Source organism: Puma concolor, chromosome A1, assembly GCF_028749965.1.
Source record: "Puma concolor isolate L17-30 chromosome A1, mPumCon1.1.hap2, whole genome shotgun sequence".
NCBI lineage: Eukaryota > Metazoa > Chordata > Mammalia > Carnivora > Felidae > Puma > Puma concolor.
In genome coordinates, this window is record NC_141667.1 from 213,216,107 (window position 1) to 213,230,431 (window position 14,325).

At 48.7% G+C, this 14,325-nt stretch overlaps 1 long non-coding RNA gene across 1 annotated transcript; it reads right to left on the reverse strand.

Moving 5' to 3' along the window:
- Positions 1-1,434: 1,434 nt before the first annotated feature.
- LOC147584745 (uncharacterized) lies at positions 1,435-4,837 on the reverse strand. Its single transcript, XR_015255946.1, has 3 exons — positions 4,681-4,837; positions 4,360-4,536; positions 1,435-1,696 (listed from the first exon to the last, which is right to left on the reverse strand). It is a non-coding gene; the product is annotated as an uncharacterized LOC147584745 (long non-coding RNA).
- Positions 4,838-14,325: the final 9,488 nt, after the last annotated feature.

A 14,325-nucleotide genomic window follows, 5' to 3' on the forward strand; every position in this document is an offset into this window, starting at 1 on the left:
AAAATTTTTTTTTTGGTGTTTATTTTTGAGAGAGAGAGACAGAGTGCGAACAGGGGAGGGGAAGAGAGAGGGGGGAACACAGAATCTGAAGCAGCTCCAGGCTCCAAGCTGTCAGCACAGAGCCCGATGCAGGGCTCGAACTCAGGAAACACGAGATCATGACCTGAGCCGAAGTCAGAAGCTTAACCGACTGAGCCACCCAGGCTCCCCAGCAGCTTAGTTTTTTAACCAGAAACAAGAAACACATCATCTGAGCACTGGAGCTGAAATAAATTTTTCTTTAGCAGCTCAACAAATAGTAAGAAAAGGCTTGCTCTATGCCAGGCCCCATGCTGGAGATAGCAATTAGGATAAGATTACCGTGGCCCCTCTCAGGGGATCAGACAGGGCATCAGGTGATATTGTGTGAACGGGGGCCCGGACAGGAGGTGCAGGAAAGGAATTCCAGCTTGTGCTATCAGGGAAGGCTTCCTGGAGGAAGTGGATATACACAAAGATTTGCAGACAGACACTGTGAGTGGATACAGCCAGGAGAAGGAGAGAAGAAAGAGTGTTCCAGCTGCAGGGGATCAGAAGATACCCCCCTCACTTGTCATATGCAGCTTTAGTATACGGATTATTCTGAGCTGAAGGCACTTCAATAGCGAATGCAGTAAGGGCTCCCTGACTTTCCCCTTTCTACCTAAAAGCGGGCGATAAAATTTCCCCTGAGAGAAATGCCCTCCCTGTACCAGGATGAGAACTTTCTTATCACTGGAGAGTGTAGAGAGTTGATGCTGGAAAGGCTCTGTACAAACCAGCCCACTAAAATAACTTATCTTTTATTGGTTTCCCCCATGTATTTCCCAGTCACTGCCACACAATTTACTGTCCCCAGCCCGAGGCACCTTGTCTTACCACATTCCCACAATTGGTCAGGCTTTGGGGCCCAATGCCTTCTTTAGGTCTTTATTTTCCTTTTGAGGACTTGCATGTACATGTAAAAATATCAGATAAAATGTGTGTGCTTTTCTCCTACTGATCTGTCTTACGTCAGTTTAATTCCTAGCTCCACCTTAAGAGAGCCGAAGGAAATTATTCCTTCTTTTTTTTTTTCAGTGTTTATTTATTGTTGAGAGAGAGAGTGTGTGTGTGAGCGAGGAAGGGGCAGAGAGGGGGGGTGGCAGAGAATCCAAAGTGAGCTCCGTGATGACAGCAGTAAGGTCGATGAGGGGCTCAAACCCATGAACCGTGAGTTCAGGACCTGAGCAGAAATCTGATATTCAACTGACAGAGTCACCCAGGCACACCAAATTATTCCTTCTCTATACAGCTGAGGATGCATCGTGAGGGTGGCACTGAGGGCCTGAGAGGCTAATCATCCCTGAGCCTGAGGAGAGTTGATAAACGTTGCAACCTGCCCTCGGCTGTCTTGTGGGGAAATGGGGCATCCGGTGCCTGCACCTGGGCCATTCCCTTTGAGCCCATGCGTGGTGACTGTGGTCATTACGGAGAGGTCCCCAAGGAGCAGGAGTTCTGGAGGACGTGGGACTGGGCCTTCCAGCCGAGTCTACTCACCATGAGCTTTTTACTCTTCTGCCAATGTGGGACGATCCAGGGACTACTTTGTCAAGGGAAATGGCAGGTGTGCTTAAATACTCAGATACAGTTCGGTTGATCGGCTGTTTTAGTCCTCAGGAACAGGATGGAGACCGTTCTGTGGAGAGGTGATGGAGAACGTTCTGTGGAGAGGTGATGATAGGGTGTTGGAGCCAGAAGCTCATTCTGGAGCATGGTGCATGGCTCCAGAGGGCACTCCTGGTGGGTGTGTGGCTGGAGGCTCTCAGAGGCTGGGGAAGTCTAAGGACGTCAGGGACCTCTATCAAACGGGGCTGACAGTGAGTGGGGGGGAGTAGACCAGCAGCGTGGGAGTGACGATGGGGTTTGGAGACAGAGAGTTTGGCCTGGGGCTAGCCTTGACTAAATAATTATAACTAATGCTATGAAGCGTTTATATGCTAGAATCCTTCCAAAGTGTTTCACATATATTCACTCAATACACTCCCATGGTTACTTAGGGAAACTGAGGCATGGGAGGGTTAAGTAACTTCCCTAGTATGCAGCTTGTTAGCAGCAGAGCCAGGGTTTGAACTCAAGCTATCTGACAGTACCTGCCTCTCAGTGACACTGGAAGATAATGACGATGACATTAACATGCACGTGGTATGTGGTTTATTCTGGAATTGTTCTGGGTTCTGGAGAGTCAGCACTGAACAGGAGCAACATAGTCCCCCCTCTGTGGGGCTGATAATCTAGTGGAGAGATAGACAAGAGAACCACACAACAAATAGATCAAAAAATAACTTTAGAGAGTGACACATGCTATAGAAAGTTAAGGCAGGGGGCTGTGACAGAGGAGGACAAGAGAGGAGTTCAGGGAACACTCACTGAACGGATGACTGCATGACTGAGCAGTTGGGGGCTCGGAGGCCAACAGGTACCTCATAAATTAAGACAACCCTAAGCACCTGACGCTCACAGTCTGCAGCCTGAGGTGTGTTTTTAAAAAAATCTTTTCCCCATTTGTCCAGTGATGTCAGACTTTTAGTCTGGTTATTTCATTATGCATTTATTCTATCATTAAATGTATTACTGCTTATACTCGAAAAGAGATCCCTTGGGAACAAAGAATCATAACTTTTGAATAATAATATTCGCTCTGCTAAGCATCCTAAAGCTACTGGTCTTTCTCGAGAAAAGTTTATCATCAGTTTATCATTGATGTTATCATTCTGGGATGGGTTGTGAGTGGAAAGGGAAAGTATCCCAATTTTTTAAAAAAATGTTTATTTATTGGGGCATCTAGGTGGCTCAGTCGGTTGGGTGTCTGACTTCAGCTCAGGTCATGATCTCGTGGTTCACGGGTTCAAGCCCCACGTCAGGCTCTGTGCTGACAGCTCAGAGCCTGGAGCCTGCTTTGTGGATTCTGTCTCCCTCTCTCTGCCCCTTCCCAGCTCATACTCGGTCTCTCGCTCTCTCAACAATAAATAAACCATTAAAAAAATTTTTTAATGGTTTATTTATTTATTTTTGAGACAGAAAGTGGGAGAAGGACAGAGGAAGAGAGGGAATCCCAAGCAGGCTCCGTGCTGTCAGCACAGAGCCCAACATGGGCTCGAACTCACAACCGTGAGATCATGACCTGAACTGAAATTGAGTCAGATGCTTAACTGGCTGAGCCACCCAGGTGCCCCTCAATTTTAATGCAACTCAAAGTAAATCCCAGAGAAAGGTCAGTGCCTTTGCATGGGACCTCCCTCTGCAAAATAAACATACGGAGCATAGAAGCATTTCAAGAGTTCTGTGGGGACAGTGTCACTGGCTTGCAGGTAGTGGAGTGTCACACAAGGCCCGCACCCACCAGCCCTCTGAGCTTTAAAATCTGCAGGAGAGGGTCCCGTCATATCTCCTAGTTAACATCTGGGTCGCTTAAAGGAGAGCGGCAGGTAGGGAAGGTCGGTGCCCTGTGGTCTGGGACACCAGGCCCCACACTGGGTTCTCACCATCCCTTCACTGTCCCTCGGGGTCCAGCACAGGCACCCGGCAGTGAAGATCCTTGCTTTCTGTGCCTGCCTGCTCCCTTCTGTCCCCAATCCTGTCTCTGGTCATCACCTGGTTGATGGAAGGGCAGGTTAACTGTAGCAGCGGTGGGGAGAGGGGCCAGTTGGTGGAGCTCAGACTCTTGGGTCAGCAAATCTGGCCTCAGGTGTGGGAACAGGAAGGACAAGGCAGGGAGCAGCTGGCAGTGGGCAAAAACCACGAAGTTCCAGCGAGTCCTGCTGGTGTGGAGATAGCAGGATTGTGGTGGTGAGTCAGGTGACAGGGGTGAGTCAGGTGACAGGTACGAGGGCTTTCTCTGGGAGCAGGTTTCAGAGGAGAGCACAGGTAGGGAAGGCACAGCCTCATCAGCTGACCGCGGTGAGCGTGGAAGAATTATGTCATTTCTCCCGGCCTCAGTTTCGTCATCCGCAAAAGGATGGCTATGTTCTTCTGCACCTGACTGGGCTTCCCGTTGAGGTGAGGTGGTTACAGCGATGGCAGGCCTGGGCTCCGGGCAGGCTGCTCCTGCAGCAGGGTGCAGGTTGGGTTCTCCAGCCGAGGCATCAGTGAGGCCTGGGCCTGGAAGGTCAGAACTGGGCCTCAGGGTCAGGAAGGTGTCTTGTTAAATACATTTGGAGGGAAACACCGCATGATATGGCCCCTTCTTGCAAAGTTCTAAAACCTCGATCCTATTAATGGCTTTCAGAGTCCTGCAGTTCAGAAGCCTTTTTAGCTTCACTGGTTCTCGTATTCACTTCCCCCCTTTCCCCGAGTACTTACTAACAACCCCAGGAACTATCCATGCCAGAGCCTTTTCGGTTTAAAAATTCTCCACCTTCCTGCTTCCTCTGGAGAGCGTCGATCTTAGGGTTGGGTCTGGGACAGAGGCTATGGCAGCAGTCCGGCCGTGGGAAACACTGTAAGAGCATGGGGTGGGCCTGACACTATTTTCTTTCCCTTAAAAAAAAAAAAAAAAAAAGACCTCTTAATTCTGAATAACTGCAGATTTATAGGAAAGTTGCAAAGATAGTATAGACAGTTCCCATATGCCCTTCACCCAGCTTCCCGTAATGTTAATGTCTTACACATACGCCACAGTACCTTTGTCAAAGCTAAGAGATGAACATCGCAAGGGTACACTTGACTGTCTATAGACTTCATTCCCATTGCACCAGTTCTTCTACTCCGTCTTCTTTCTGTTCCAGGACCCAATCTGTAACACCACATGACATCATGACATTTAGGTCATTTTCCTTCTTCGTTCCTTATCTCTCCCACCCCACATTTCAGTGTGTGTGTGTGTGTGTGTGTGTGTGTGTGTGTCCCTCCTGGTTCTCCCATCTCGTGGATGGGACAGGGAGACTAAAGTAGGTGAAGGGGACAGTGAAGTGAGTGCAGGAGTCCTCTGTATTGGGGACAAGTTCACATGATGCCTTTTGTGAGGTGAGCAGTGACTGCAGGAAGAGAAGTCCACAATGTGGCCAGATGGAGAGGGACCTGGGGAACCTGCTCACCCATGATGAGCAGGCAGAGGAAGCTGAAGCCGGGCAGGCTGAGAGAGCAGCTGTCTGCCTCTGAGGAGTAACAAGACAGAGAAACCCATGAAGCTTGAGGAGCCACTTCTTGAGGACAGTAGCCCCAACTATTCCCATCTCAGTCGTGGCTGCAGGTGGAGTGTGCCTGTGAGACAGCAGAACACTGGCCCTGTTACCTGAGAGCCAGATGGTTCACTCAGGCTCCACACTGTAATTCAAGGCAACTGGCCAGGTGAGGGAGAGCTCAGGCACCAAGGTGGTATGGTGGGGTTGTCACTCAGAGTATGTGCTCCAAGGTGACTGAAACAAGCTAACCACCCCATTCCATGCACAGATGAAGGATGAAAGCCAGGTGAACATAGAACAGGCTATGTAAGCTCCAGAGCTGTGTGGAGTAACGGGGAGAGACACTTCTGGAGTTCTGTGAAGCCCGCCCCATACAGAAGTGGAACAGACACTTCTGGATGCCTGCCCAACATGGATTTACACCCTTCCTCCTTGCTAACTCAACTCCAACTTACTTCAGGTCTCTGCTCCCTGGCTAAAAGTCTAAAAGGCAGGGGCACCTGGATGGCTCAGTTGGTTAAGCAACCAGCTCTTGATTTAGGTTCAGGTCACAGTCTCATGGTTTGTGACTTCAAGCCCTGCGTCGGGCTCTGTCCCAAGCAGTGTGGCACCTGCTTGGGATTCTCTCTCTCCCTCTCCCTGCCTCTCCCCTGCTCATGCTCTCTCTCTCTCTCAAAATAAATAAATAAAACTTTAGAAAGTCTAAAAGGCAAATGCTTCAGGGAGGCTGGTTTCTGAGAGCCATATTATGTTCCCATACTGTTTGCCAGGGATTGGTTTAAGCATGGGCATGTGGTACAATTCTGGCCAACAATGTAGATGTGAGGAGTAGTCCTCTAGAGATGGGTATGGGTGTTCTGGAAAAGTTTTCCTCACTCTCAAAGAGACTCAAAGGTGAAACGGCTTTCTGTTCTGAATCTTGGCAATGGAGTGCCTTGGATGCAATATCTGGAACTTTGGCAGCCATCTTGTGACTGAGAACAGTGAGCCTACAAGAATGGACTGATGGGTGGGGCGCATGGCTGGCTCAGTCAGTATAGCGTGCAACTCTTGATCTCAGGGTCTTGAGTTCCAGCCCCATGTTGCATATAGAGCTAACTTAAAAAAAAAAAAAAAAAAAAAGAACAGACTGATAGGAAGAATCAACATCCTCTGTAACATCACTGAGTGGCCAAACCAACCCAGCTTGGTTGCATCCATCTGCCTTTGGACTTTCCCTTGTGTATAAGCCAGGTGAATTGGGTTTTTCTATTACTCTCTGGCACTGAATCACCCAGAGCCAGAAGATCTATGACCTGCTGGGGCCACTCCCAGCTCTCCCTCCTTGTCCTATGAATCCCCACCCTAGGTCTCTGTATTCGTTTCCTATTGCTGCTACAATAATTTCCCAAAAACATAGTGACTTAAAACAAAACAGATGTATTTTCTTACCTTTCTGGAGGTCAGAAGTTTTTTTTAAAGTTTATTTATTTATTTATTAGAGAGAGAGAGAGAGAGAGAATCCCAAGCAGGCTCTGCACTGTCAGTGCAGAGCCCAATGCGGGACTTGAAACCCACAAACCACAAGATCATGACTTGAGCTGAAATCAAGAATTGGACACTTAACTGACAGAAGCCCCTGGGGCCCCTGGGGGTCAGAAGTTTAAAATCAAGGTGTTGCCATGTCGTATTCCTTCTGCAGGCTTCTGGAGAACACTGTTCTTTGCTCTTTTCAGCATTCCTTTACTCGTGACACCTTCCTCCCATCACTCAAGATCTCTGTTTCCCTTATCACATCTCCTGTTGCTCACTCTGACCTCCCGCCTCCCTCTTGTCAGGACCTTTGTGATTGAGTTGGGCCCACAGATAATCCAGGATAGTCTCCCCATCTCCAGATCCTTAATTTAAGCCCATCTACTGAGCTCCTTTGCCATGCAAGGTGACATCCTCTCAGGTTCTGCCAATTGGGGCATAGACATCTTTGGGAAGATGTTTTTCAGCCTAACACTCTCTCTCATCAAAGGTGATCCACACATCCCCTCGCAGCTCCACAGATGATGGTCATTCCTGTGGTGCCCCCTCCAGGGCATGACCTGCACAGACTGCCAGTCCAACCCTGTTCACCTGGTATTTCCCAATGCCAACTAGGGAGACTCTGCTTGAGTCTAGTATCTGCTCCTGGTGGGAGATGAGAGCCTGAGTCAGAAAGAGACAGGAATTGTGGATACAGAGTGAACTTCAGTTACTTCAAAGTGGAGAGAAATAGAGGCCTCGTGTGTTGTCAAGCTAAAAAAGATGTTGTCAGAGGCCTACCAGATGGCTTAAATGAGGTTCAGATTTTCCTTAGAAACTCACTGCTTTTGAGGACCCTCTTTGACGTCAGAGCCCCAGAAAGTCTGAGATCAGGGTGCCTGGGCATCTCTCAGGGAATATGAGCATCAGAGTTGGACTCTAACACCAATAGGCCACTGATCTGTTTCTCATCCATTCTGGACACTTGGCTAGGTTTGTGGTGGGAAAATTCAGAAGAACTGCACAGTCAGCTTTGGGGAGATTTCCAGCCATTTTCCTCCTTTTTGCCACATGCTGGGCTTCTGGCCGGGCCAAGGAGTACCATGCATAAATCCCGAATGTATTCTCCACATTGCAGCCTGGAACATGTCTTCTGCCTTCAGCCTTTGCAGCACGTCTGGAGCAAAGGTCACCTTGACTATAAAATGACGGGTTGGGAACAGTCTCAAAGATTTACAGCTTCCAAATGCCATGGCTTGTGGTTGGGAAAGGGACACGGAAGAGAGATTTTTTGGAGCCAGAAACAATGAGGCCAGAGCATTTGAGGGCTTCTTACCCTTAGCCCAACCTTGCAAAAGGATGTGGAGGAAGATGGGCAAAGTTAGCCTCGGGTGACCATCTCTCGCAGCCTGACACAGGTGGCATTTTTCTGGTGTCTTGGGTGATTCCATGTCTCCAACCCCTACCCTATGTCTAGCCTCCTTTAAGGCAGCTCCATGGGTGGGAAGATGCACCAGCTTTGGTGTAGACCAGTCCCACTAAGAGAAGCAGATCAACAACCCAGGAGATAATGAACAAATTTTGTTTGGAGAATAAGCCACTTCTTGAGGGCAAAGCAACAACATCCTTTCGTTGGTCTAGATTCTAGTGCTCGTACCTTTGCCTTGGTGAATCTCCAGAGACCTATGCACTTCCCCCCAAATGCTGTATTTACTAGATGAAAGAGGAAGAATAGAAGGGAGCATATGGGAACCTTTACCTAACAAAAGGTAAGGCCGGCGGATGATGCCATCAACAGCTGATGTGGATGGATCACCAGGGCTGGCACCTGCAGCCCTCAGTTGGCATGGTTCTGTCACACTGAAAGTCCTTCTTGCCTTCTCAGGTCTCATTTTTCCCAGCTGGATTATGAAATCTCTGCCTTTTCCACCCAAAGCAAGTTGTGGTACATCAATGGGTTAAGGTATGTGGCAAAAGAGCCCTTTGGAAGAGAATGTTGACCTGGCAATCTTGTACTCAGGGGAGCAGGACCAGCACAGCGTGTCTTGCTGTCTAGTGCTGACTGTCTCCAAGCCCCACAGTCAGTGTGAATCTCCCTCAGAGACCACACATGTAACTGGGGTGGGGAGGCTTCTGGGAAGGCGTCAGGCTTCTAGACACAGTCATAAGTGAATGAAAAGTCCCACAATGTGGACACTCAGTGGACTGAGGAGGTGGCTCTCATGAATGGTTTTGGCTCTTGTCAGTGTCATGGTTGGAAATTCACCCTGGTTCATTCAGTTGTTTTGGGTTCTGTGCCAAGGGTGGCTGGGGAGATCCCTGAGGATTCCCTAGATGTACAGGGTCTGATTCATCCTGCCCCAGCCCAGGGTGATGACAGACATGGTCTGATTTCAGGCAGGGAACAACAAACCAGTGTTAATAAGAGAGAAACCTACTAGATGCTTCTGGAAGCATTTCAACTTTGTGCTCTTCCCTTATCTCCTTTCCCATACTCAATGGCAAAATAGCTAGAAAACCACAGGCTCCAAGGAGTCTCTGGAGAGGGGGTGGTGGTGGTGGTTAGAGCTTGTTTTCTAGAAAGCCAAGATAAAATGGGGAGCAGGCACACACATCCACATTGGGACATTTTGCTTCAGTGATGGCAGAAAGCTGGCTACTGTCTTGAGATCTGAAAAGGGGAGATAGGGTGTCAGGTATTAGGGTGGAGGGAGATCCTCAAGAGTGCAACCTCTGGGAGACCATTCTGTCTACACTGTCCACTGGCTAAGGACACTGGATACTTGATACACCCCTGAGAGGCAGACTTTGGGGAAGATGGCATAGAGGAATTCCTCCTCTAGGCAAGAAAATGCAAGAGCCTCCTTCAGTTGGGGTTCATAGTTGCAAGCAAAAGCAACTAACCCTGGCTGATTAAGTGGGGGAGATTAAGTGGGGAGAGAATTCATGAGTAAGACATTGAGCACCTGGTTTGGAAGCTGCACACCAGGGATAGCACCGCAACTCCTGTCGTAAGACCTGCATATGAAGAGACATTTGCTCTGCTGAAGGGCCCACAGCCAACACCCCAACACTGGGCACTGGGTGCTGGCTGGACACAGAGCCCCTGCGGCCTCTAGAAACTGGAGGCCCTGCTCCTATGACCGTCATCGCCCATTGCCAGAATACATTCTGAGCTCTTCCAGCTGCTCCTCGTAGGTGACAGAGCCCAGACCACTTACCTTGCCTACCTATCAGGGAGCTGGAGAAGCCAGTGTCTGGCCCTTTTGGTTTTTATAATGACGTGTGGGCTCTGCCTCACAAGGTGGGTGGGGGGCACAGGCACAGAAAAAGGTGCCAGTCCTTAGGGACCAAACACAGATGACAGTTGTTCCCTTTAAGTCATGAAGGGATAGGAAATGACTGCAGGGGCTTCTGATGCTGTCATACTTCTTCGCCTGGGAGCCACTATAATCTGGCTTCTTTCACTCTGAGCTCACCGACACTGTTCTTGTTAAGGTCTCCTGTGATCTCCATCTTGCTAAAATCTGTGGTCATATCTCTGCCTCCATCTTGGTCAACCTCTTAGCAACATGTGCCACAGTTAGTCACTCCTTGAAACACTGTTTTCTCTTAGTTTCCATGACACCTCACCCCACTGGTTTCCCTCCACCCACCTCCTCCTCTGACGTCTTGGCTGGTTCTGTGTTCTCTGCCTGATCTCTGAGCATCGGTGTTCTCCAGACACGGTCCTGGCCCTTCTTTCCATCTTTGATATCTCCTCCATTAGCTCAGCTGTTCTTAGGACTTCAAACACCATCTACGTCCTGATGGCTCCTGCATTTGTGTCTCTAGCCCAGTTCTCTCCTTGGAACGCCAGACTTGTATACTCAATTGCAATAAAAAAAATCTTTTTAGTTGGAGATAATTTCAAACTTTCAGAAGGGTTGCAAAAATAAAAATAGCACACAAAACACCTGTATTCCCTTTACCCAGATTCAGTTTTCAAACTTAGTAAATGTAACATTGCTGTAGTACCTTGGTCTCATCTACCTACCATTCCTATTTCAGTTTTGTCATTTAGCCCAAAAATATTTCTTATGGCATTTTTTTCACCTTCAGTAAAGGATCTGGTCTGGGGCAGACTTGGCACTGGATTGTCATGTCCCTTTGGCCTCCTTTTATCTGGAACATTTCCACAGCCTTTGTCTTTTACGACATTGACGTTTTTGAAGAAAACAGTCCCCTTCCTATTTTTTTTTTTTAATTTTTTTTCAACGTTTTTATTTATTTATGGGACAGACAGAGACAGAGCATGAACGGGGGAGGGGCAGAGAGAGAGGGAGACACAGAGTCGGAAACAGGCTCCAGGCTCTGAGCCATCATCCCAGAGCCTGACGCGGGGCTCGAACTCACGGACCGTGAGATCGTGACCTGGCTGAAGTCGGACGCTTAACCGACTGCGCCACCCAGGCGCCCCTATTTTTTTTTTTTTTTAAATAGAACATTCCTCACTTTGGGTTTGCCTGATGTCTTCTCAGGATTAGCGTCAGGTTATTTATACTCTGCTGGAATACTGCCTCGGTTAGGCTGTGTTTTTCTCAGAGTATCACATCTGGGAGCACACGGTACCCCTTGCTGGTGATGTTAATTTTGACCATCTTGTCAAGGTGCTGTCTGATTGCTCCACTGTGCAATTACTGTTTGTTTTGTTTTCTTTCCCTTGTAACTAACACATGGTCTATGGGGAGACATTTTAAAACCATGCAAATATCCTGTTCTCCATCAAAATTTGCCTCTAGATTTAATATCCACTGATGATTCTTGCCTGATTCATCCTGTGCTGGGATGATTGGAAAATTATGCTTTTAGTTTGTATTTATGATTTTTAAAAATTTTTTCTTTAAGTTTATTTATTTATTTTGAGGCAGAGACAGCATGAGTGGGGGAGGGGTAGAAAGAGAGGGAGAGAGAGAGAATCCCAAGCAGGCTCCACACTGCCAGTGCAGAGCCCGACGCAGGGCTTGAACCCCTGAAACCGTGAGATCACAACCTGAGCCAAAACCAAGAGTTGGACGCTTAACCAACTGAGCCACCCAGGTGTCCCTATATTTATAATTTTTTTTTAAAGTTTATTTATTTTGAGAGAGAGAGAGAGAGAGAGAGAGAGCGCACAAGCAGGGGAGGGGCAGAGAGAGAGGGAGAGAGAGGATTGCACGCAGACTCCATGCTGCAAGTGCAGGGCCTGACACGGGGCTCAGACCCACAAACTGAGATCATGACCTGAGCTGAAATAAAGAGTTGGATGCTTAACCGACTGAGCTGTCCAGGAGCCCCAAGAAAATGATGCTTTTCTAATTCCAGGCACCACCTACATGTTGTCCCGTCAACCCCTGACATTCTGCTATGAATAAGAGCCGTCTTTCTCCCCCATCCATCCCTCCCTTCCTTCCCTCCCTCTTTCCTTATCAACTTATTACTGGTATGGACACACGAGTTTTTCAATGGTTTGTAATTCATTGATGCACTCACTTAGCTGTCACACAGTTCAAACTCAACATGTCCACAATGGAACTCTCAGTTTCCCACTACAAACAAATGAACCGCCCCCCCCAACTTCATCTTAGTCTTCCTGTCCTAGGAAATGTCACCATCAGCCCCCCAGCTACTCAAGCCAGAAACTGAGATGTCATCCTCAATTCTTGCCTTTCTCTCAGCCTCTACACCTAATTCATATGCAAGTTCTGTTGGGTCGACCTTCAAAATACATCTTGAGCCACGACTGCCCCCCGCCGCCACCCCCCCCATCTCTCTTTCTACCCCATGGCTCACATCCCTGCCACCCTCATCTCTCCCCTGAACTGCTACAATATCTCTCCCTACTCAACCACTGCCCTGATGCCCCCTCCCGTTCCTTTGCACACACTAGCCCGTGTGATGTTTAAAAAAAATTATAATCAGATCATGTGTCTCCCCTGCTTCAAACCCTGTGACGGCTTCTCGTTGCATCTAGAATAAACTGCGCCCTTTGGCACAGCCTCCGGATCTCTGCAGCCTCTTTGACCACATCTCCACTGCTCTCCTCCGGGCCTGCTGGTGCTGTAGGGGGCCCACACACACTTAACACCCCAGGTACACGGCTGACTTGCTCTTGTCTACCTCGCCACATGACTTTCCCAGAGTGGTGGCTCAACAGGAGCCCAGGTTCTGGGGGTGGTTTTCCACTGGATTTTCTCCCTATTGAGCAAGGGGTCGTCCTCCCAGCGCTTGGATTCAAAAGTGGTTGTGGAGATGACTCACGTGGGGCTTCATGTGCGAGAAAGCCATGGTTTGTGGTTTGGTTTCATTTGCCAGGCAAGGCAGGAGATTATGAGAAATGGGAGAGAGTTTTCACCAAAGTCAGTGACGGACAGAGGGCCGAGGGCCCTCTCTGAACCTGATCTTATCTCAGAGCGGGGACTGCACAAGCAGCCACGGTTCAGGCGGCCCCCCTTGGCCCTTCCCAGGTGCGGCAAGGGTCTGGGGACCAGCGACCGTGGTGGCACCTTCATACCTTCTCTGGTCCCTGCAGACTTGGGGTTTTTATAGCTATCGACCTTGGTTGATGTGTTGGACTTTGACTTTTGGTTCTGTCCCTGGATGGGACATTTCTGGAGATGCTGGGTCACTCTCTCTTAATCTCACTTGTTTAGCAAACAAAACCAAAGGGAGACTCTCTCCTCTGGGTTCAAATGGGACTTCTGTTCAACTCTCACTCTGCCCTGTGCTACCCATCGCCGTTCATCTCCCAGTCTCCAGCCTCCCTGCCTGTTCCTAATGTCCCCAGGAACTTTGGCCTTCCCCTCAGCTCCATGAGCCACACTGCCCGAGCTCTGTCCCCCTGTCCTCTCAGGCCAAGACCTGGGCACTGGCTGTGCGCATGCTGGCAGTCCCACCTAGTCACTTCTTGAAGCACCTTGTTAGGACCGGTCCTTCCCAGTAAGCTTAAACTCCTCAGAGGACTAGGCTTTGCTCCTGCAGAACAGGCCAGGGCTACGCAAACAACCTGACTCCCAGAGGGGCTCCCGGGTTGCCCTACAGGCTTCTGCATCTGGTGCATTTCTGCTTTGAAGCTTTGGAGTATTATTCACAGCTGACAGGCCCGGCTTCTGAAAGCTGAGGGCTGTCCTTGGGGGGAGAGCCTTTGGGCATTTCTGAGGCTGTCACCTCACCTCTGTCACTTACCAACTGTGTGGCCTAGCCCTTTCTGTACAGTTGGGATGGTTTGAGTCCTCTGGCACTGGAGCCAGGAGCATAAGTGAGGCCAACACACCATGAGTTCTTAATAATTGGGGGTTATTACTGCTGTTGCTACTGCCTACTCATTCCGTTTGTAATGATTTGTTTACTTTCTATCCTCCCCAGGAGCTCCTTGCTCTGTTTCTGTCCCATCCTCCTCTCTGATTCCAGAGCCTGATTGTCAATACATATAGTTTGATGAAAGAAAGAAAGAAAGAAAGAAAGAAAGAAAGAAAGAAAGAGGAGGGAGGGAGGGAGAGAAGGAAAGAAGGAAGGAAAAGAAAGAAAGAGAGAAAGGAGGGAGGGAAGAAAGGAAGAAAGGAAGGAAGGAAGAGAAAGAAGGAAAGAAAAGAAAGAAAGAAAGAAAGAAAGAAAGAAAGAAAGAAAGAAAGAAAGA